At 29.7% G+C, this 23,069-nt stretch overlaps 1 long non-coding RNA gene across 1 annotated transcript in view; it reads left to right on the forward strand.

The window, feature by feature from the left end:
* Nucleotides 1-5,158: 5,158 nt before the first annotated feature.
* LOC142325832 (uncharacterized) overlaps nucleotides 5,159-23,069 on the forward strand; it is a 213,254-nt gene continuing 195,343 nt past the window's right edge. The window contains exon 1 of the long non-coding RNA XR_012756599.1: nucleotides 5,159-5,240. This is a non-coding gene — a long non-coding RNA (uncharacterized LOC142325832). The remainder of the gene's footprint in view (nucleotides 5,241-23,069) is intronic.

Here is a 23,069-nt window from a genome sequence, read left to right on the forward strand (position 1 = left end):
GTCGTTTCATTTCGGTATACCTCCTACATCCTAAATCCCTAAAAATTTATTTTACATATTCCAAACGTTGCCTACCTTTACAATTTTTTGCTTCTACCTGTCCCTTCAGTATTAAAGTGACTATTCCAGGTTGCCTTAATATGTGGCCTATAAGTATGTCTCTTCTTTTAACTATATTTTTTCCAAATACTTCTCTCTTCATCAATTTGCCGCAATACCTCTTCATTTTTCACTTTATCCATCAATCTGATTTTTAACATTCTCCTATAGCACCACATTTCAAAGGCTTCTAATCTTTTCTTATCGGGTACTCCGATCGTCCAAGTTTCACATCCATTTAAAGCTGCGCTCCAAACATATACTTTCAAAAATAATTTTCCTGACGTTTAAATTAATTTTTGATGTAAACAAATTATATTTCTGAATGAAGGCTCGTTTCGCCAGTACTATTCGGCATGTTATATCGGTCCTGCTTTGTCCATCTTTAGTAATTCTACTTCCCAAATAACAAAACCTTCTATCTCCGTAATCTTTTCTCTATTTATTTTTACATTCAGTGGTACGTTTTGTTCTAGTTTATTTTCATGCGTTAGTTCTTGTGTAGGAGTTCATCCATGCCATTCATTGTTTCTTCTAAATCCTTTTTACTCTCGGCTAGAATTACTATATCATCATCAAATCGTAGCATCTTTATCTTTTCACCTTGTACTGTCACTCCAGATCTAAATTGTAGTTTAACATCATTAACTCCTAGTTCTATGTAAAGATTAAAAAGTAACGGAGATAGGAAACATCCTTGTCGTACTCCCTTTCTTATTACGGCTTCTTTCTTATGTTCTTCAATTATTAATGTTGCTGTTTGGTTCCTGTAAATGTTAGCAATCGTTCTTCTATCTCTGTATTTGAACCCTAATTTTTTTAAAATGCTGAACATTTTATTCCAGTCTATGTTATCGAATGCCTTTTCTAGGTCTATAAATGCCAAGTATGTCGGTTTGTTTTTCTTTAATCTTCCTTCTACTATTAATCTGAGGCTTAAAATTGCTTTCCTTGTCCCTATACTTTTCCTGAAACCAAATTGGTCTTCTAACACTTACTTCAATCTCCTCTCGATTCTTCTGTACAGAATTCTAGTTAACATTTTTGATGCATGAGTAGTTAAGCTAATCGTTCTGTATTCTTCACATTTATCTATTCCTGCTCTCTTTGTTATTATGACTATACAAAAATTTTAAAAAAGAAAAATTAAAATGAAATTTGTATCATATTATTTTATTTGTAATAGTGAAAACTAATTATTTGTTACCAATAAAACAAATGAAGAAGAAATGTTTTTGTGAATGACAATGCAAGGAAAATATAATAGATATAAATGATAAGGAAGAAAGATCGATAATAAAGAAGACAAACTACCGTGCCCTATAACAGAAGGAGAGAAAAAATAAGTGCCTTTCAATCATTTATTTCAAAGCATAAGAAAATATTAACAAATAACTTTTCAACTCCATTGGAAACTTAGAAGAATATATCAGGAAAAGTATCATCGCGTAAAGAAAACAAATAACACTGTTATTTTTACTTTCATCAATTTGTTTGCAACAAATATATATTTATTTATTCTTTCAGTAAGTACACTCAGTAATGCTCAATTACAATTATATTTTTATTGAATGCTAAAATGTCCAAACTGAACCGGAGATCAAACTCAGAATTTTACAATTGAAAAACAGAGATTAAATCATTACACTTCGAAGGTCAGTAATAATCAGTGATATTATATTTATAAGTTTTACAACTTGTTAAAAAACAAACAAAACAAGTTTTATTGTTATAATATTAAACTACAGTACCCATATTTCTGAAATTCCTTTTATAGACAATTTTCTATAAGAATGCTCTACAATTAATAAAATAACTTAAAAACTGAAAATTGACAACGAAAAATAATACTACTATAAAGTTACAAATAAATTATATTTTTATTTATTAACTTAAGTAAAAGTACTTACAACAAATAAATATTTTTGAAGTGGGTGCCAGTCAACACAAGTTAAACATAAAGTTTCCAACCGACCACTAAGCACCTTAACTGACCACTAGGCGGCTAAACGGAATTCCCACACGTAAAGTGATATCTCAGGAGCATATAAAAGAGAGCGTCTCATGACCATCTTGAATTCGCTAAGGTAAAAAAACTTGGTGATAATGTATGTACCTAAGCATCTATAAAGTATTCTTATATCATATTTTTGTATGTCGCATTTTATTGTTGTATTATATTTTTGTAGAGATCATTTTATTGTTGTAAAACATGTGTTACCAATTTTGCATTATTTGAAGTAGGATTTGGATTATATAGATCATAGGTTTTTTTTTTTTGTTTATATTATAACTATAACATATTATATATTTTATATTTAATGTATCTATATTATTATATAATTAAAACATGGGTAGGCTTACTAAACTTTCTGCTCAAATGAGACAGCAAAGTTTTACGATATACACTGTTATTAATACCCTAGTCACACAGGGAACAGAAAGAATCACTGTACTGGTACAAGCGGTCCGTGGCTAAGTGTTCTCGAGCTTTCAATTCTTTTTGTTATTTTTCCTAAGATTACCATAGATTTTGTTAAAATTTATATGAGATCACTACGAAAGTATATTCCATCGATTAAAAAAAATTATCAAAGTCGGTTTACTAACGTCGGAGCTATTGCGTATCATAATTTGCAAAAAAATTTCAGTCGAACTAAGAACATTTTATTGAAGTCTGTTAAAAACAGAGGATTATGATGGAAGTCCTACTGAAAATATATGAGTCACTATCAACTAGCTAGAATGAAAATTATGTTAAAATTCAAATATCTTTTAAAATTAGTAACTATTACTTTTTTTTATTACAATTACAAACATACTGTTGTGTTTCCAAGGTTTGTTTGCTCCAGCTGTTCTCGACAACTTCTTAGTCCCTCCATTCCGTACGTCGATCAAGACTAGGATTGCTGTATGCAAATGCTGGCTCCTAGTTTGTTAAACATTTTCTCTGGGCGCTAGTGGTGTGGTCATAGTATAATTTTTAGTCAATTATACAGTTAAAAGTTTGATTGAAAAAAATATAATCCCTGTCTTCTCCTCCGCACAGAAATTTTATTTGCAAGATTATTACCAGGAAAAAATATTATGATTTAATATTTATTAAATTTGAAGCACATGTCTATCATTGGAAATTCTTAATTTTTTTTTAAAGATATTTAGCCTGAAACTATTATCGTTCAAGACAAAGAAGTATGATGCATTAAAAACTACTTTCGTCTTCTTTAGTGGTAGTATCCTTAGTCAGAATGTATTTTAAAATTTGTCCATCGATAAATAATTCAATAATAATCATTAAAAATTGATCAAAACTCATAATGAAGTTTAGCTATACTTAGTTAAAATCCGTAATCTTCTCACTTCAAAATTTTTTTTGTGTTCTTATGGTTTTGGTTCAGTGAGGTTTCAGTGCTTTTTTTATGCTAGTAATGATAATTAATTAGTAACCAAGAAAATTCACCAGCCAATCATTAAATCAGTTTAGATTTATTTATTTGTGTACATGAAATAAAAGGTTAATAATATTCAATTTAAATATTATGTAAGTTCTGTTAGTCACGTGTTATACATAACATGTTTAAAAAACTATGCATCTTGAAATATGATTTATGAAACTTTTAAATCATTAAACGAACAGGTAAATAAGTGTATTTATTTATTTTTTTTAAAATTCATTTTTTAGATAAGGAGTATTCAATTGAATTAATAAATATACATTTAAATAAGAACCTGATACATATGGACGTACATCATATATAAATCAATTCCCAACTTCAAATATCAGTTAGTTAAAAAAAAATTATTTAGCTTAAAATAGACTAAAATTATTAAAAACTTAAGAAAATTGTATATAAAAAATGTTCAATAAAAGTACATGTTAAAATTGTTAATTACGGATTGCATTATAATATATCATAAAAAATCTGATGTGTGCACCATACGAATTACTTGTACACCTATTAAATTACATATACACATTTTTTGCTGCGCTTCATTTTAACTTATTTCATTTGAAAGTGAGATATGATCATCCAATTCTTTAATAAAGTGGACAGTTACACAATTGCATTGTGATAGATACCACATTGCATCACATTTTTTTGTGGTGTCCGTATCAATATTTTATATTAGTTAATATAAAATTTTGTTTCATCACTTCGCTCAATTAGTTATGTGGTGTAAGTGAGAACGTTTCGGATCGGTAACCGTGGTCACATCGGTTCGAATCCGACTTCATATACATACACATTTTTTTAACATTCTTTTGTAATTTAAATATAATGATTTATTAATAATTAACTCCAATTGTAAAAATCTGTGAAGTAAATTAAAAATACATAAAAGTATATTTCACTAATAACTTGTGACTTTTTTTATTGTTATTATTGAATTACCTTCTATTGTAATTTTTTTCAATAAATAATAATTTTATAAGTCCAACACCCAATTTTTTTGGATTTTGGGCTATTTTGGACACTTTGGTTCAGTGAGTTGCAATCAAAAGGGGAGGTGTAGAATTAGATCTTATAACAGTCTTAAATCCAAAATTTCAACATTCTGCAGCTAATCGTTTTTGAGGTATGCGAGATACATATGTACAGACGTCACGCCGAAACTAGTCAAAATGGATTTAGGGATGGTGAAAATGGATATTTCCGTTGAAATATGAAAACCGAAACATTTCGCGATCACAATACTTCCTTTACTTCGTACAAGGAAATAAAAACAAAATTAACTTTTTTTTAATAGCTAGCTTATATATATATATATATATATATATATATATATATATATATATATGTTATGTGTGATTTAGCAATTAGACTATACCTAATGTAGCACACACGTATATGTGTGTGAGTATATATATATATATATAGCGAGAGAGAGAGAGAGAGAGAGAGAGAGAGAGAGAAAGAGCCTAACTATGTAATATTAATATTGTCTTATATAATATAAGCATTGTTCTTCCTAGATCTAGATGCTGACCTAATTGTAATGTTTAATTAACTACCTACGTATTATTGTAAAATAATTCTTTTTTATATTTTCTGTTGTAGAATTTCCAAGTTAGTATTTCGTGTTAAAAACAAACTCGGGATTTAGTAAAGGAGAAAACATCTCAAGGATTGATACAATAAGTAAGTAAGAACCTAACATAGTCTGTCAATACTTTATATTATTTTAATTCTTATCACAAAAATAGATTATAAGAAAACATATTTATTCCGGGTACCATAATATAATATTGTAGGTAATAAAGCTGAATGGGCATTATTGTAGGAAATCACTCACTGAATTAGCATAGTAATTCATGAATTAAAAGCACTCCATGCCAGCCTTACTAAAGGAAAGTAAGGAGTAAAACAGTCTCCTATTATCTTCTTCGTTGAACTGAATATACTGTTTTGTACCAATATGTCAAACTCACAGAAATACAAGTAATATTAAGCCCTAAACGTATTGAACAATAATCATCATTACTCTCAGAGAAAGCAGCGTTTACTAGTAAGTGCATGTATTAAGATATGCATGTATGGTAGTAAGTTGTTAACCACAAAGAAAAGATTTGGAAAGGTAGTGAGTGTAACGTAAAAAATTTATTCATTTTGTGAACAATGAATTTAATACAGACAATGAATCCTTTTAAATGTCAGCATTAATTTAAGAGTTGATCATTAACCTCAATAAATAATTATAACAATTTTTTTCATTAAGAAGGATAATAATATATATTTCTAAACAATATTAAAAGAAATTAATTACGTTTAAATTTTTCACTTTTACAGACGTATTTGAAATACTAAGTATTTATTTATCACTGGTAAATAATGTTCCCCCAACTTGAAATAATAGAAAGTTCAAGTACAGTATAATTACTATTATTCATCAGATTTGGTATTTAATAAAACTATTTCAAAATATTTTAAGGAGTTCAAACAATATTTATAATTTATGGAAACTGAACAAATATATAATTTTTTTTTTTTTTGTCTTCAGTCATTTGACTGGTTTGATGCAGCTCTCCAAGATTCCCTATCTAGTGCTAGTCGTTTCATTTCAGTATACCCTCTACATCCTACATCCCTAACAATTTGTTTTACATATTCCAAAAGTGGCCTGCCTACACAATTTTTTCCTTCTACCGGTCCTTCCAATATTAAAGCGACTATTCCAGGATTCCTTAGTATGTGGCCTATAAGTCTCTCTTCTATTAACTATATTTTTCCAAATGCTTCTTTCTTCATCTATTTGTCGCAATACCTCTTCATTTGTCACTTTATCCACCCATCTGATTTTTAACATTCTCCTATAGCACCGCATTTCAATAGCTTCTAATCTTTTCTTCTCAGATACTCCAATTGTCCAGGTTTCACTTCCATATAAAGCGACACTCCAAACATATACTTTCAAAAATCTTTTCCTGACATTTAAATTAATTTTTGATGTAAAAAAATTATATTTTTTACTGAAGGCTCGTTTAGCTTGTGCTATTCGGCATTTTATATAGCTCCTGCTTCGTCCATTTTTAGTAATTCTACTTCCCAAATAACAAAATTCTTCTACCTCCATAATCTTTTCTCCTCCTATTTTCACACTCAGTGGTCCATCTTTATTATTTCTACTACATTTCATTACTTTTGTTTTGTTCTTGTTTATTTTCATGCGATAGTTCTTGCGTAGGATTTCATCTATGCCGTTCATTGTTTCTTCTAAATCCTTTTTATTCTCGGCTAGAATTACTATATCATCAGCAAATCGTAGCATCTTTATCTTTTCACCTTGTACTGTTACTCCGAATCTAAATTGTTCTTTAACATCATTAACTGCTAGTTCCATGTAAAGATTAAAAAGTAACGGAGACAGGGAACACCCTTGTCGGCCTCCCTTTCTTATTACGGCTTCTTTCTTATGTTCTTCAATTGCTACTGTTGCTGTTTGGTTCCTGTACATGTTAGCAATTGTTCTTTTATCTCTGTATTTGAACCCTAACTTTTTTAAAATGCTGAACATTTTATTCCAGTCTACGTTATCGAATGCCTTTTCTAGGTCTATAAACGCCAATTATGTTGGTTTGTTTTTCTTTAATCTTCCTTCTACTATTAATCTGAGGCCTAAAATTGCTTCTCTTGTCCCTATACTTTTCCTGAAACCAAATTGGTCTTATCCTAACACTTCTTCCACTCTCCGCTCAATGGTTCTATAATCTTCACATTTATCTGCTCCTGCTTTCTTTGGTATCATGATTATAACTTTTTTTTTGAAGTCTGACTGAAATTCCCCTTTTTCATATATAAATTAGTAAGATATAATTGAAGAATTTTTTCTTCTTTTTTTTTTGATGAAAGAGCGGTCATCAACACCTATGGTCATTAGTCCAGTGAAAATTGGTAGCGTATGAAAATATTCCATGCCTGACCGAGATTCGAACCCGGGACCTCCGCACGAAATAACTCCGTACGCATGCTATCTACTCAGCCATGGAGGCCGGCTAAATAATCTTTAAACATAAATATATAATTTCTCCGTAAAATCCTCTATTCCCGTTTCAGTAGAAATTAAATTTGGTAGATGAAACTGATTTAGTTTATTCAAATTTTGATTAAGTATTTAATATATTAATATATAGCAACCTTAATATTTTTCTGATTATACGAAATTAAAAATATCTTTCTTTTTAATTTTTATTAACAACTCATAAGTATTTATATGTGATTCAACCCAATTACTTACCTCTGATCTAGCTAATTGGTAATTTCTTTAAAATACTTGATTAACAGAGAACTTCTGGCACAAAAGGTGGGGTATTTTAAACTTCTTTTTTAGAAAGTAAAATGGAACGATATATTTTTAAATATTTATTGAATTTGGAGAAATAAATGACGTTTATCCATTCACCCAGGAATAGAATTTTGGGTAATACATAAAATAAATGTTAAATTACAATTTGTATACTTCTCTCCAATCTTATTGGTTGAAATTTTTTCGTAGCACTCTAATTATTGTTAAACTTTTCTGAAAAAACAAATCTAATAATATAACTACCTAAAATGTTGATAAATGAAAGTCAACCTATTAAAAAAAACTCCTCTAATGAGAGATTAATATATTAACCATAAACAAATCTTTTTTTTTTTCTTTAAATCCAAGTAAATTCAATTTTAATATTAAGCCTAATGTCTTTTTAACGACTTGATTTTTTTTTAAATTAGGCACTTATAAAGTTATCTAAAACATTTCCGACATATTAAATCCTTGATAGACTTTTATTTATAACAAAATAATTGTTTCTTCTGTAGATTATTAAATAAGAAGAAAGTTTTGCGTTTTACTTTTTGTTAAACGTTAAAGAAAAATATCTCTTTCCATCTGAATTCATGAAGGAAAAAAACCAGTTGTGAAATGAGTTTTTGAAAACTTTTATTTAAAATAAACAATAAATATTTGGTTAGTTAATTATTAAATAATAACTTATTTACAAATTAATAAATAAATAGATAAAATATTTTAAGTCTCATATATAAAGAAAGTAGAATCAAAAATTATAAAAATTAATCTCTGGGAATACATTATTCACAAATTTTAAATTCATGGATTTCTTTTTTAAAGGTTATCTTAATATTTTTTTTTTTTATGATTAATTCACCTAAAAATTTCGAAGTTTTTATTTAGAAAAAAAAGGACTGGAAATTTTGTGACCTACGAAAAATGTTTCGCCTGACCGAAATTCGAACCTTCAAGATCAAAGATTGAGACGCTACCACTGCGCCTAAAAGTTTTATTTTAAGTGTATTTATAGAGGATGATTTTTTAGTCCTGTTACCCAATTGTTAATGTCTGGTAATTTTTTTTAAGAAACGGAAGTTTTGTTTTGTGACACGAAGTTGGTAGCGCTACTCAACCGGTATAGATACGGCAGTGTGAGTTGATTCTCCTTGAGCTGTGTAAACTTTTGTGCCTTTTCCGGTCGTGTTACGAACAGAATATCTTTTACCATAGAACGAGTTTTCATTCTTGAACAATATTTTGCTACGAAATCCTACGCGAGTGTAAAAGAATCATTTCAAATTAAATTTGTTGGTGATCCTCCGCCAGAAAAAATGTCAATTTCTAGGATTGCAAACCGATTTCGAAAGACAGGTAGTGTTTGCGACAGAAAACGTAGTGGTCGACCGACTCGCTTGACAGATGATGTTTTAGACAATGTGAAAACAAGATCGCTCAATTCTCCTCGGAAAAGTTTACGAAAACTTTCCACGCAAGTCGGTTTGTCATATTCGAGTGTTCAGAAAGCTGCTAAAAAATTGAAATTGTATCCGTATCGCGTACGATTAGTCCAAGAGCTTCAGCCTCCAGATTTAAACAAGCGATTGCAATATTGCCGTCGGTTTAGGTCTCTCGTAAATGATAACAGAATCCTTGTGAATGTATTTTTTTCTGTTGTAGTGAAGGTCTTTATATACGAAATTTACTAATATTGCCGTAAAAGACTAATATATACACAGAGACAGAAATATATATATTAATTTGTGTGTGTGTGTGTGTGGGGGGGGGGGGTGTGAAATTATGAGCATGTACACGTACATATATTTGGAATGGCATTATCATCTAAGAACTTCAGGGCCGTTTTTTATGAAAAAAGTACTGTACCGAAACGTAAGACAAAAGTTAAAAATAAGAAATTACTGATAATTACTGAGTTTAAAATTAAACAAACGAAATCTGAGCTGATATTCAATAAAATGAAATTACTTTAATTTTAATCTTACTACTTCTTACAGTTATTATAAAAATGTATAAAATTATTATACATTGTAATTTATTGATCAATTAGCAAAATTATTTGAGATAGAGAATTTTGCAAATAAAACAACACAGTTATACGTTATTTTGTACTTCCTTGTACAAAATAAAGGAAGAATTTTAATCGCGAAAAATTTCGGTTTTCAGATTCCTACGGAAATATTCATTTTGACATTCCTGAATCCATTTTGACTAGTTTTGGCGTGACGTCTGTACCTTCGTACGTATGTGTGCATTTATCTCGCATAACTCAAAAACTATTAGCCGTAGAATGTAGAAATTTTGTATTTAAGACTGTTATAACATCTAGTTGTGCACCTCCCTTTTGACTGCAATCGGCTGGGCCAAAAATATGTATACAGTCAGATCTCTTAATAAATTTGGATTTTAGACTTTTTCTTAACAGCAGTAATAAGCTCTCGTTGAGAGCATTTCAACGATACATCATAAGTGGTACTTCTTTTCATTGGTTCCAGAATTATAGCTAAACATTTTGATTTGAATCTTAAAAGGGGAAGGTATATCGGTTCGAATCCGACTTCATATACTTTTTTTTTTAATTTAAGTATATTTATTTATTAATAATAATTACTAACCTCTGGTTATAAAAAAGTTTTAACAATAAATAATAACAATACAAAAGAAAAGTATGAAAAAAATTAGAAGTTATTAGTGAAGTAAAATTTTATGTACTTTCCATTTTAGTTCAAAAATTTTTACGGAGATTAATAAATCAATATATTTAAATTAAAAAAACAAATGTTAAAAATAAAAAAAATATATATATGTATATAAAGTCGGGGATTCAAACCGATGTATGCATGGTTACGGATCAGACACGTCTCGCACCACATATCTACTTGAGCGACGTGAAAAAAAAATTAATATATAAACAAAAATAAAATACTGATACGGATACCACAAAAAAAAATAAAAAAAAATGTGATGCATGTGAGGTCCTCCACAATACAATTGTGTAACTGTCCACTTAGAATTGGAAGATCGTATCTCACTTTCAAATGAAATAACTTGAAGTACAACACATACGCAATATTATGTGCATATATACGCACAAGTACACTAATTGCATATAGTATATGCAATTTAATAGGCGTACAAGGAAGTCATGTGATGTCCACTTCAGATTTTTTTTTTTATATATATATATAAATAATAAAAATAGTTATAAAAATTACAAAAAACATGACTGCCAAAAAATAAATTTATAAAATAAATAATAATAATAATATTAAAAAATAAAATAAAAAACTGAGATAAATTGAAGTAAAAAAAAAGAAAAAAACAAGGTATAGAAAAAGAAGAATAAACATCATTATTCTCTCTAAATTAAATAAAATAATATGTAACCAATCAACTTGAGAGATATTTCATTTTTAAATGAGTTATGACGTTATAGAAATAGCAGGTATTTAAAGATTAAATGTCCTCACCTGTCTTATATCGATAAGAAAACGTTTAATCGCGGTTATTTAAAATTTAAAGAGACAATTACTATTCGTCGTAAAGCGTCACTACTTTCGTCTTAAATAGCATTATTATTTTACATGACTATTTATCTAAAAAAAATTTTTTTATTGTTTTACAAATATTTGATTGTTTTTAAAAATTATCCTAAATTCTACTCTTATTTTATTTATCAATAAAATATTTTTTTATTAAAAATATTTTACAATCAATAAACTTTATATATACTTTTATTTCATTTTTATAGTATTCATTTTTCATTCATTTATTCATTAAATCATCAGTTTTATCTACGTCACGGGTAAATATAACCCAGCATTTCATCACAAAGATGAAGAAAACCCATTATAAAACCATTATCAATGGAGTGTAAAAGATTATATTAAGTATAAAAAAATTAAATAATAAGAAAAGAGAAGTAAGTAATTAAACTTCACTTTAATTTGTAAAAGCAATAATTTCATGAAATAGTAATAACTCATATTTTTCCACATTATAAATCTGTAAAATTAGTACAAAGTAAGTAAAAAGTGTTAGATTATAAAATTAGTTCCTGGGTACCTAAGTCAAAGAAGTAAAAAATCATAAAAGAAGTTTTTCTCAGAATATTCTCTAGCTTGTGTTACGTGAAAATTGTTCTATTTTCTTGTTTTATCGAAGATAATTAACTTATTCTTTTTGTTAATAAATAACATTTTTTTTTTTAAGGAAAGGTAAAAGGATAAAATAGTTGATAAATATAGAAATACATAATTTATACTTTCCACGCAAAACATTTTGTGTTCTGAAAGCACTTTCTGAATTTTTTTAAAAGTATCAATTATATTTCTCATGAGAAAATACAAAAATAAAATAAAAAATATTATTAATAATTTATTTATTCCCTCTAGAATAACAATTTGTTTAAGCCCCCAAATTTCTGTTATTCTAAAAACTTTTCACTTCCTTGTGTAGTTAGTGCTATAGTGGATATATAGTTCTAGAAGGGAAATTATTGTAATCGGTTCAATTTGGGAATATGCGACTATCACCGAATCTTGATTTTGAATCTAAGGAACACAAAAAATTTAAAAAAAACCGGATGGAAATTTTCCGGATATTAATGTTCGTATTTACATTCATTCGATGTTAGTTTCTAGAACTACTTATATCTCCAGAACCACTGAAGCGATGTTGTGGGGCATTGATGACATTAAATTTTCAACTTAAAAGGTCGAGGTAGTGAGGCTGTAGACCAAGGTCACCCTCACTATCACAAGATTTTGCCTAAGTAAGGTCATATTTTTCTTAGGCACACTTGTTAACAATGAAAAAATAACAATATTTGCAAAAAAAAGCTTTCCAAAATCGCACCCTTACCATAGAAAATGCTGTTGTAGTCGCCTGCTATGTTGTGACGTCACAAGTGAGTAGTAGAATTGAATGAATGAATAATATGTAATTGTAAAAATGTATTTCGTTATGGCTGGGTCTCGAACTCGATCGGCCGGCCGACTCGGTACCTGGTACGTTAATCCTCACTGCTATACCAGTCTGTCGTCTATATAAGGAAAATGTTTTCCGTGTAAGTTGTGAAATTATATTAATTTAGGTAGTGTCGACCATCGCCCCTAGTGCCGCCAAACCCGCATGAATTATATACGGTATGCGCGCGCGCTTTAGTTAGAATCATTTAATTAAATAGAAGAAATATTTAAAAAATATTATAATAAAAAGATAAAAATATTTTTAATTAAGTTGTGTGTATATGTGTGTTTAAGTTGTGTATCAGAAACAACCCACACAGTTGTAGGACTCTCCCGGAACGTGACTTAGCCGCATGATGGGAAAGTCCTGAAATTGTGTAGTCACATTTTTTTTAATCTCAGCATATTTTTAATGTTATGAAACGAATTTTTTAGCGTATGAAAGAATGCTAAGACTTCACGTTTTTAACGGACGTCAAATTAAGTAATAATTTTGATTTTGATAAAATAGAACAGTAACAATAATTGATATAATTGTTCTAATACACGAATAACAAAAAATAATAATTCCTTCACGTATATTTACAATTCCCCAGATACAAACATTAACTCATCGGATTGGTCTAGTGGTGAACGCGTCTTCTCAAACCGGCTGATTTGGAAGTCGAGAGTTCCAGCCTTAAAGTCCTAGTAAAGTCAGTTATTTTTACACGGATTTGAATACTAAATCATGGATACCGGTTCTTTGGTGGTTGGGTTTTGAATTAAGCACACATCTCAGGAATTGTCGAACTGAGACTGTACAAGACTGCACTTCATTTACACTCATACATATCATCCTCATTCATCCTCTGAAGTATTATCTGAACGGTAATTACCGGTGGCTAAACAGGAAAAAGAAGATATGCATACATCGATTTACATAAACCACAATAAAAATTAAAAACTCACCCAAAGTTATAACTTTGTAATTTAAATCATCTTCGTCTAGTAGCAGGTAGCAAAGATTCTACACTTTCTTGAAGACACCAGTATGATTACAAACGGATCACCGTTGCGGCCAAGTTTATTATGTTTCTGTAAATATGTCACCATAGAAGTTGGTCGGCTCTGCTGCGTATACCGAATTAAGTAAAATCTTCTGTTAATCACATGTGGCACCCTATAACCAACTTCAAAGAAGTAAATTTCTGTATATCCATGGACAGCCATGGATATTCGCAAATATTACATACTTTTTTCTGTTTAACCTCCGGAATCACCGTAAGGTATTACTTCAGAGGATGAATGAGGATGATATGTATGATATAAGTGTGTAGTCTTGTACAGTCTCAGATAGATCATTCCTGAGATGTGGTTAATTGAAACCCATTCATCAAAGAACACAGGTATCGTATCCACAATCTAGTATTCAAATTCGTATAAAAGATACTTTCTACTAGAATTTGAACCTTAGAACTTTTGATTTAATTTTAAAACTTATCTTAAGTTAAGGAAATCTTAAGTTAAGTAAAAGGAACTATCGGAAATTAAGAAATGCTATAAACAGGAAGTGCAAACTGGTGAAAGAAGAGTGGATTAAAGAAAAGTGTTCAGAAGTGGAAAGAGAAATGAACATTGGTAAAATAGACGGAGCATACAGGAAAGTTAAGGAAAATTTTGGGGTACATAAATTAAAATCTAATAATGTGTTAAACAAAGATGGTACACCTATATATAATACGAAACGTAAAGTCGATAGATGGGTGGAATATATTGAAGAGTTATACGGAGGAAATGAATTAGAAAATGGTTTTATAGAGGAAGAAGAGGAAGTTGAGGAGGATGAAATGGGAGAAACAATACTGAGATCTGAATTTAAGAGAGCATTAAACGATTTAAATGGCAGAAAGGCTCCTGGAATAGACGGAATACCTGTAGAATTACTGCGCAGTGCAGGGGAGGAGGCGATTGATAGATTATACAAACTGGTGTGTAATATTTATGAAAAAGGGGAATTTCCGTCAGACTTCAAAAAAAGTGTTATAGTAATGATACCAAAGAAATCAGGGGCAGATAAGTGTGAAGAATACAGAACAATTAGTTTAACTAGTCATGCATCAAAAATCTTAACTAGAATTCTATACAGAAGAATTGAGAGGAGAGTGGAGGAAGTGTTAGGAGAAGACCAATTTGGTTTCAGGAAAAGTATAGGGACAAGGGAAGCAATTTTAGGCCTCAGATTAATAGTAGAAGGAAGATTAAAGAAAAACAAACCAACATACTTGGCGTTTATAGACCTAGAAAAGGCATTCGATAACGTAGACTGGAATAAAATGTTCAGCATTTTAAAAAAATTAGGGTTCAAATACAGAGATAGAAGAACAATTGCTAACATGTACAGGAACCAAACAGCAACAGTAGCAATTGAAGAACATAAGAAAGAAGCCGTAATAAGAAAGGGAGTCCGACAAGGATGTTCTCTATCTCCGTTACTTTTTAATCTTTACATGGAACTAGCAGTTAATGATGTTAAAGAACAATTTAGATTCGGAGTAACAGTACAAGGTGAAAAGATAAAGATGCTACGATTTGCTGATGATATAGTAATTCTAGCCGAGAATAAAAAGGATTTAGAAGAAACAATGAACGGCATAGATGAAGTCCTACGCAAGAACTATCGCATGAAAATAAACAAGAATAAAACAAAAGTAATGAAATGTAGTAGAAATAACAAAGATGGACCACTGAATGTGAAAATAGGAGGAGAAAAGATTATGGAGGTAGAAGAATTTTGTTATTTGGGAAGTAGAATTACTAAAGATGGACGAAGCAGGAGCGATATAAAATGCCGAATAGCACAAGCTAAACGAGCCTTCAGTAAGAAATATAAGTTGTTTACATCAAAAATTAATTTAAATATCAGGAAAAGATTTTTGAAAGTGTATGTTTGGAGTGTCGCTTTATATGGAAGTGAAACTTGGACGATCGGAGTATCTGAGAAGAAAAGGTTAGAAGCTTTTGAAATGTGGTGCTATAGGAGAATGTTAAAAATCAGATGGGTGGATAAAGTGACAAATGAGGAGGTATTGCGGCAAATAGATGAAGAAAGAAGCATTTGGAAAAATATAGTTTTTCAGAAGAGACAGACTTATAGGCCACATACTAAGGCATCCTGGAATAGTCGCTTTAATTTTGGAAGGACAGGTAGAAGGGAAAAATTGTGTAGGCAGGCCACGTTTGGAATATGTAAAACAAATTGTTAGGGATGTAGGATGTAGAGGGTATACTGAAATGAAACGACTAGCACTAGATAGGGAATCTTGGAGAGCTGCATCAAACCAGTCAAATCACTGAAGACAAAAAAAAAATCTTAAGTTATAAACAGTTTAACCTATATTCTTTGTTAAACATAGTAACTGTTATTCCAGTATTTTTCTCGTCATTTTTTAACAGAATAAAGTTGCTCCTGTATGTTTATTCAAATTTTAAAATTATTTCTACATTTTATCTGAATAAACTTTCTTTTTTTCACTTTCATGCTAAGCTGTTATAAATTTTATGAATCGACTGAATTTTTTTTTTTATTTCGGTATTTAAGTTTAGAAAAACAGTAGTAAACAACAAAACAATTAAATTGACAATCTTTTCTGGGTTGTATTTTTTTTTTCAAAGGAATGTTAGGGAATTTTCTTTGATTCCTTATGAAGGAATCAAACATATGTTTGAAATTATATGTAAAATTCTTTGGACGTATAATTTTTTTTATTAAAACAATTTTTTTAATGAATTTTTTTTTTTTTAAGAAATTATAACTTTGCAAAAAAGTACAGTCGCATGAAAGAATTCGTATATAATCTAAGTTAAAATTGTTTTATTTATTGTCATTATTATTAATTGCCTTGATTAATAAGAATAATTCGTTTTCTTGCTACAGGATTTTTATGTTAACTGGTATTGTCTATTGCCGCTTCAAAGTATTATTACAACAATTTAATTAACCACTGATACTGGTATGGTAATTTTCGTTTTAGGTCACACAACTCTAAAATCCTTCGGCTTAAAAGAAAAATTACAGCAACCGCTGAATGTAGATAATAAAATTCAAAAAATAATTTATAATCCTGTAATTGATGGTTGTATCATTAACCTTGCTTATAGTATTAGTATTAATGTGGGTTCTGGATTAAGTACATGCCTACAAGTTCAGCTGCTCTCTTAAAAGCATTACATATTACTTTGTTTACGCGTAATCAAACATCTAATGCACTCATGCGTTCGTACGCACTTATCCCCTAACATTATAGTGTGTGATTTCAATTTCAATAATACGTATTTAATAAAAATACTTTTTTTGTTTTTTTTTTAAATAATAATAAACAACTTTATTGAATAATAAAATACAAAAATAAAATAAAATAGTACAAAGAAAACTGAGCTTACCAAATACCCAAGGACGCAGTGTCCATCTGGGGTGGTTGGTTGGAATAAAGTATTATAAACCAGATATTATAAATTAACATTACACTCTAAAACTGCATCATACACAAATAAATATGAATAAAGTCTTAAAATTTAAAACAAAATAATAATAAAAACAATCATATTACAAATTATAGTTGAATAATCAAATCATAGTTTACAATATAAATGAATTGAATAATAATTTTTAATAAATATGAAAAAATTATCAGGAAATATAAAAAAATATACATGTAAGCAAAACATTATAAAACTTTTTAGATTTTATATTAATTATAAAAATAAATACAGATTCTAATAATACATGAAAATAATGTAAGATACATTATCAGATTATTAACATGGCTATCGAAACAAATAAAATAACTTTTGAGGCAATGTTTACCTAATTCTATGAAAAACAAATTTTAAACTTCCAAGTAAACCAATAAGGTAAATAAAGAAAGAAAAACGTCGGTTAAAAGATAAAATGATAATAACACGTAGTCGATTACAATTATTTAACTATTCTACATATTTTCAATAAAAATATGCGATAACGAAATTATTACTGTAGTGCAATTTCGATAAGGAATTAAATGATCTTTATACCCCTCACAATTTGCGCGCGCACACGCACCCACAGAGAGAATGAGAGAGAGAGAGAGTGAATGAGTGTGTGTGTTAGAGAATTTTTGCGCTCTCTGGGACAGAGTGAGGTTTAAGAGATGGGGTGATGGTAGTGATTGTGATGTTAGATTACTTTCCAAGAGCGACTCTTATTTTGATAATCGTATTCTCTAAATAAGTATATGTTTTCATAACAAATTCTTACGGTATTTTGTATTTCATTTTTATTCGCTTGTGAAATATTAAATTTCGTATTTTAAAATGTTTGAAATTTATCGGTGATAAATTATAACTTTAAACTTGTATTTACGAGAATAAAGAGTAAAAACAAAATAATAGTAATATAAAACATTATGGAAAAAGATACCAGATTGCAGGAAGTACTGGTAGACAGAAAGTTCTGGATTCAAATTCCAGTCAGAATTGGCTTTTTTATACGCTTTATTAAAATTTAAAATAAAAGTAAGTGACGAACTAAATGTCGGTCTATTGCCGATACAAATAAATAAATAGAAAAATGTATTAGGTATTAATACGTGTTAGGAATAGCATTAATAAAGATAAGGTCTTATCGTCCCTCTCGTATATTTAACCTTTTTAACTTAAAAATAAAATTCAAATTAAATTTTAAAAATAAAGTATAATTTTCGTCAAACCCTTAATTCCTGTGAAGCGACTATCAACCGTCGGTAGCCGCGATGCTGTGGAGATAACACCGCCTTTCTTCTCCGACAGACTAATCGCTAAACGTTAAACACTTCACTAAACAAACACATGCCTTACACGCTGCAATATAAATCATATTTTGATAAATAATTAAACAAATCTATAACGTACATTATATTAAATTAAAAATTCCAACAGCAACAGAGATTCGAACCCGGGACTTTCCGGACGACGCGAGATTCCATGTAGGAAATCGGTCGGCAAACGGTTTAGTTGATGCTTGTTGAAGTATTAAATAAGTTATATTTTTTGTTCTTATAAACATAAAAGGATTACATAAATGTAGGAATGTAGGTTGCTTATAGCGTCTAACGCAATATTGTTGTATTTATCTGGACGTCTCTAACTTTTATTATTACAACCTTAAATATAATGGAGTTAATTACAAGTTTTACATATTCATTTTTTTGCCCTTTAATGCTCTATTTCATTTTACAAGTCTATATAGTTTTTAGTATGTTGGTTTCTAAATCTACGGTCTCGGGTTTGATTCTGGGAAATAATTTGCTTTTTTTAATGTCAATTTCATATACCGCTTATTCTTCGCTCGTTAAAATAGAAGCGTAGGGTATTACAAGGTCGAATTTTAAATAAAACTGGAAAAATTTTATCTGTTATTATGTAATATTAGAATCTTTTTTTTGTAAACTACTTTACAAAACGGATAATTTAATCGTAATATTTAAAAAAAAAAAAAAAAAATTAAAATTAAGGGAGATTAATTATTATTTTAAATAAAATGTAGTAAATATAAAATAATCGACAAATCTTGATTTAATTTAATTATGTCGAACGTCTATATACGAAATACGGATATTAATTTTGTTACTCGACAGTAATACACGAACGTACGCACACATGTACACAAGTTTACATCGTGTGATATTGTACTGTCCGACGGTAGCCAATCAGAACGAAGGAAGCCACCTGCGTTTGTTAACCCCCCCCCCCCCTTCATAACACCATCGTCGCAATAGTCAGACTAAGAGCTGTTTTTACTAGATGAGTCATCCCAAAAAAATTAAACGAAAAAATAATTACCTCTAATATTTCTCTTAGCAAAAGTCGTCTGTCAGCGTATTTTATAAATTATTGTTTTATTTTATCATTGGCTATCGAACTCCTGTTTTTTATTAAAGCATTTATTACTATAAAGAATTTACTTATTACATTTATTTTATTTTTTTTATTAAACACTTCGCTTTTATCGTAATATGAATTTTTTTTAAATGTAGCACAAATTATGTATTACAGTAAATAAAACTGTACTTTCAAAAGTAAATTGAACTAACATACCGACGGTACACGGGGTTGATGAAGCTTTTTGTTATTTAATAAAATATAATCCAGCTTGATAAAACTATATGTGTATATGTCTTTATAAGTAATGCAAGAGTTCGCACGCGCACACACACACACACACACACACACACACACGCGCGCGCGCGTGCAAATGAAGAAATCCGTTACTAGATTACAATTTTTTTTTTTTTTTAATTTTTATTATACGTTTAATTCTTAACAAATGTTACCGTTCGTAAATGTAAACGGATGGAAACATCAGAATTTTTAGTTTACCAACCATTTTTAGTTCACACGAATCCCATTTACCGGTAAAAAACAAAAATTCACATATTACTATATAAATTCATATTTTAATTTAAGCACGCTTTTTCAAAAATCGGCCTAAAAGGAAAATTGGCTAATATTTGAATATATGTATAAATAAATATACATTTATACAGACTTTTGAGAAAAATACAAGGTCTTCTGAAGCAGCTTTTTCATTATTGTAATACCGGGTGAGCGACTTAAAATAGAACCTAATCGGCTCGAACTGCAGTTATTTTAGCGTCGCGTTTAACACTGCTATTACTAATCGACTATTTTTGTCTACAGTGCGATATAGTTTCGTTCTTTACGATTATGTTTATCCTAAAATACAGTATTCCATCGAAGAAAGGGCTGCTATCGAGGAAGCTTTGGATCCTTTCAAGAGAAACGTAAAATCTTTTCGGTAAGTTTTCGAACGTCAGTAACCCGATAAAGAGTAGTACACGATTCGGTTAAAAAATAGCGCACAACGGAGTCCGTTTTAAACTCAAAACCAAATAGGCGACCTTTCGTCAGGATTCCGTAGGCCATAGCCCGTATTCAAAGAACGATATCTGCCGGTCCGAAAAAAATCTATAGGGTAAATTATCGCACCAAGATGGTGCCGTAATAATAATACACATCTTGCCGTAAGATTCTTCGTAACTTAAATCGGAAACCTTATCGTGTAAAAGCTACGGAAAACAGACTAACCGAAATGTCTTAATTATTGTGACCGATTTCACAAAAACATAATCGATGAACAGATAGACCCGAAGTTGTATTTCACGTCAGACAAGACACGGATTCGTTTATCGTTACACGTCGATTCGCAAAATACAAGGTAGCGGGTGGCTAAAATTCCTCACCGAATGTTTGAGCGTCCTATTCGCTTAGAAACTCGGAAAATTGTGCTATTTCTGATAATCGTATATCGAGGCCGATATTTTTTTTAACCGGACCGTCAAAACAGAAGTGTACCGTACAATTTTAAACTAACTGTACATTCGGTTAACAGATCGTGAAAAATAGTACGCCTTTTTTCAACAAGATGGAGCAGCTTGTTACATATCAAACTATTCTCTTGTAGTCGTTCGTGCTGTTTTTACAGAAGAACGAACCGTCAGCAGAGAACTGTTAATTTGGTGGTTTTCGGAATCCTCGCTTTGTTTAGTTGCGATTTTTTCCTTCGGAGCTACTTGAAGAGAAGGATTTACGAATCAAACAGCCACAATATCGAAGAACTGAAGGCGAACGTTCGACAGAAATCAATGCCGTTGACAACAATGTGCAAAAAGTTGTTGTCAAAGTTCTTGCGACATCTGACGCAAATTCAGGTGACGCTCAGTATGATCGCTCGGAACATTTTTTAGAAATATAAAACATATACAGCGTTATCACAAAAGAATGGTTTTGAACATGGTTTAAATTAAAACAGAATTGCTTACAGTTTGTTTTTTATTTTTCAAATTTGTCATCTCAAACATTTTTTTTACATAATCAATAAATTTCAATATATGCGCCTTTAGTCGCTCGACAAATGTCCAAACGATACTCAACTTCTCTGCAAACACTAGTTAACATTTTTTCGTTAATGGTTGTCTTCGCTTCATTAATCCTATTTTTTAAGCGGTTTAGGTCGCGAATTTTTTGTGTATAAACAACGCTTTTGATGTACCCTCACAAGAAAAAATCGCAAGGTGTCAGGTCTGGACTCCTTTCAGTAATGCATAATATATTCAGAAATATCATATTTCATCATCATTATATTTTTTGTTTTTTTCATTCAAGTAAATGAAAATAAATTAAAAAAACTGGGAAAGGTTATTACATTTTTTCTTTACATTATTAACATGTTTTTACTGGGTTTGAAATGGCTGTTGATTCTGGGTTGTAGGGTTTTTGTCTTTTTATATTTATTCTGAATTTATAACACTTGTTACTACAGTTAGTGAATTTTCAGTGTCTCGCATCTCGTTTATACTTTGGTTTCAAAAGAATGATATTCAAACTTTTAGGTAAAATTTCAGAATAATGAGCAATTTTTGTTCCACTATTAGTATATATATATAGTCTTTAAAGACACTGAAATGAGAAGTGTCGGATTCGTAACCATAGGTTCGAATGTTGTTATAGTTTAAATACATTGATTTATTAATGATTATTAACCTGTGATTGTAAAAATTTTTGAATTAAAATGAAAATTACATAAAATTCTATTTCACTAATAACTTCCGATTTTTTTTTGTATTGTTATTATTGAATTATTATTTATTGTTAAAAATTCTTTTACAATTAGAGGTTATTAATTATTAATAAATCAATATATTTAAATTTAAAAAAAAGTTAAAAAAATATATGTATATAAAGTCGGATTTGAATCCGACTTTGTGCCTTCCCCTTGTAAGATCCAAATATTTCATTAATTAAAACTTTTATTTGGCTATAACTCTGGAACCAATGAAAATAAGTACTACATTTGATATATCGTTGAAAAGCTATTAACGAGGGCTTATTACCGCAGTTAAGGAAAACCGAAATCCTAATTTTCTGAGAGGTCTGACTGTATACAGATTATTGGCCCCTTCGATTGCAATTAAAAGGGGAGTTGCACAACTAGATGTTACTATAGACCTAAATACAAAATTTCGACATTCTACGCCTAATCGTTTTTGAGCTATGCGATATATATACGTAGGTACAGACGTCACGCAGAAACTAGAAAAATTAATTCAGGGATGGTCAAAATGGATATTTCCGTTGAAATCTGAAGAAAACCGAAATTTTTCGCGAATACAATAGTTCCTTTATATCGTACAAGGAAGT

Source organism: Lycorma delicatula, chromosome 5 (genome assembly GCF_047948215.1).
Source record: "Lycorma delicatula isolate Av1 chromosome 5, ASM4794821v1, whole genome shotgun sequence".
In the NCBI taxonomy this organism is placed as follows: domain Eukaryota; kingdom Metazoa; phylum Arthropoda; class Insecta; order Hemiptera; family Fulgoridae; genus Lycorma; species Lycorma delicatula.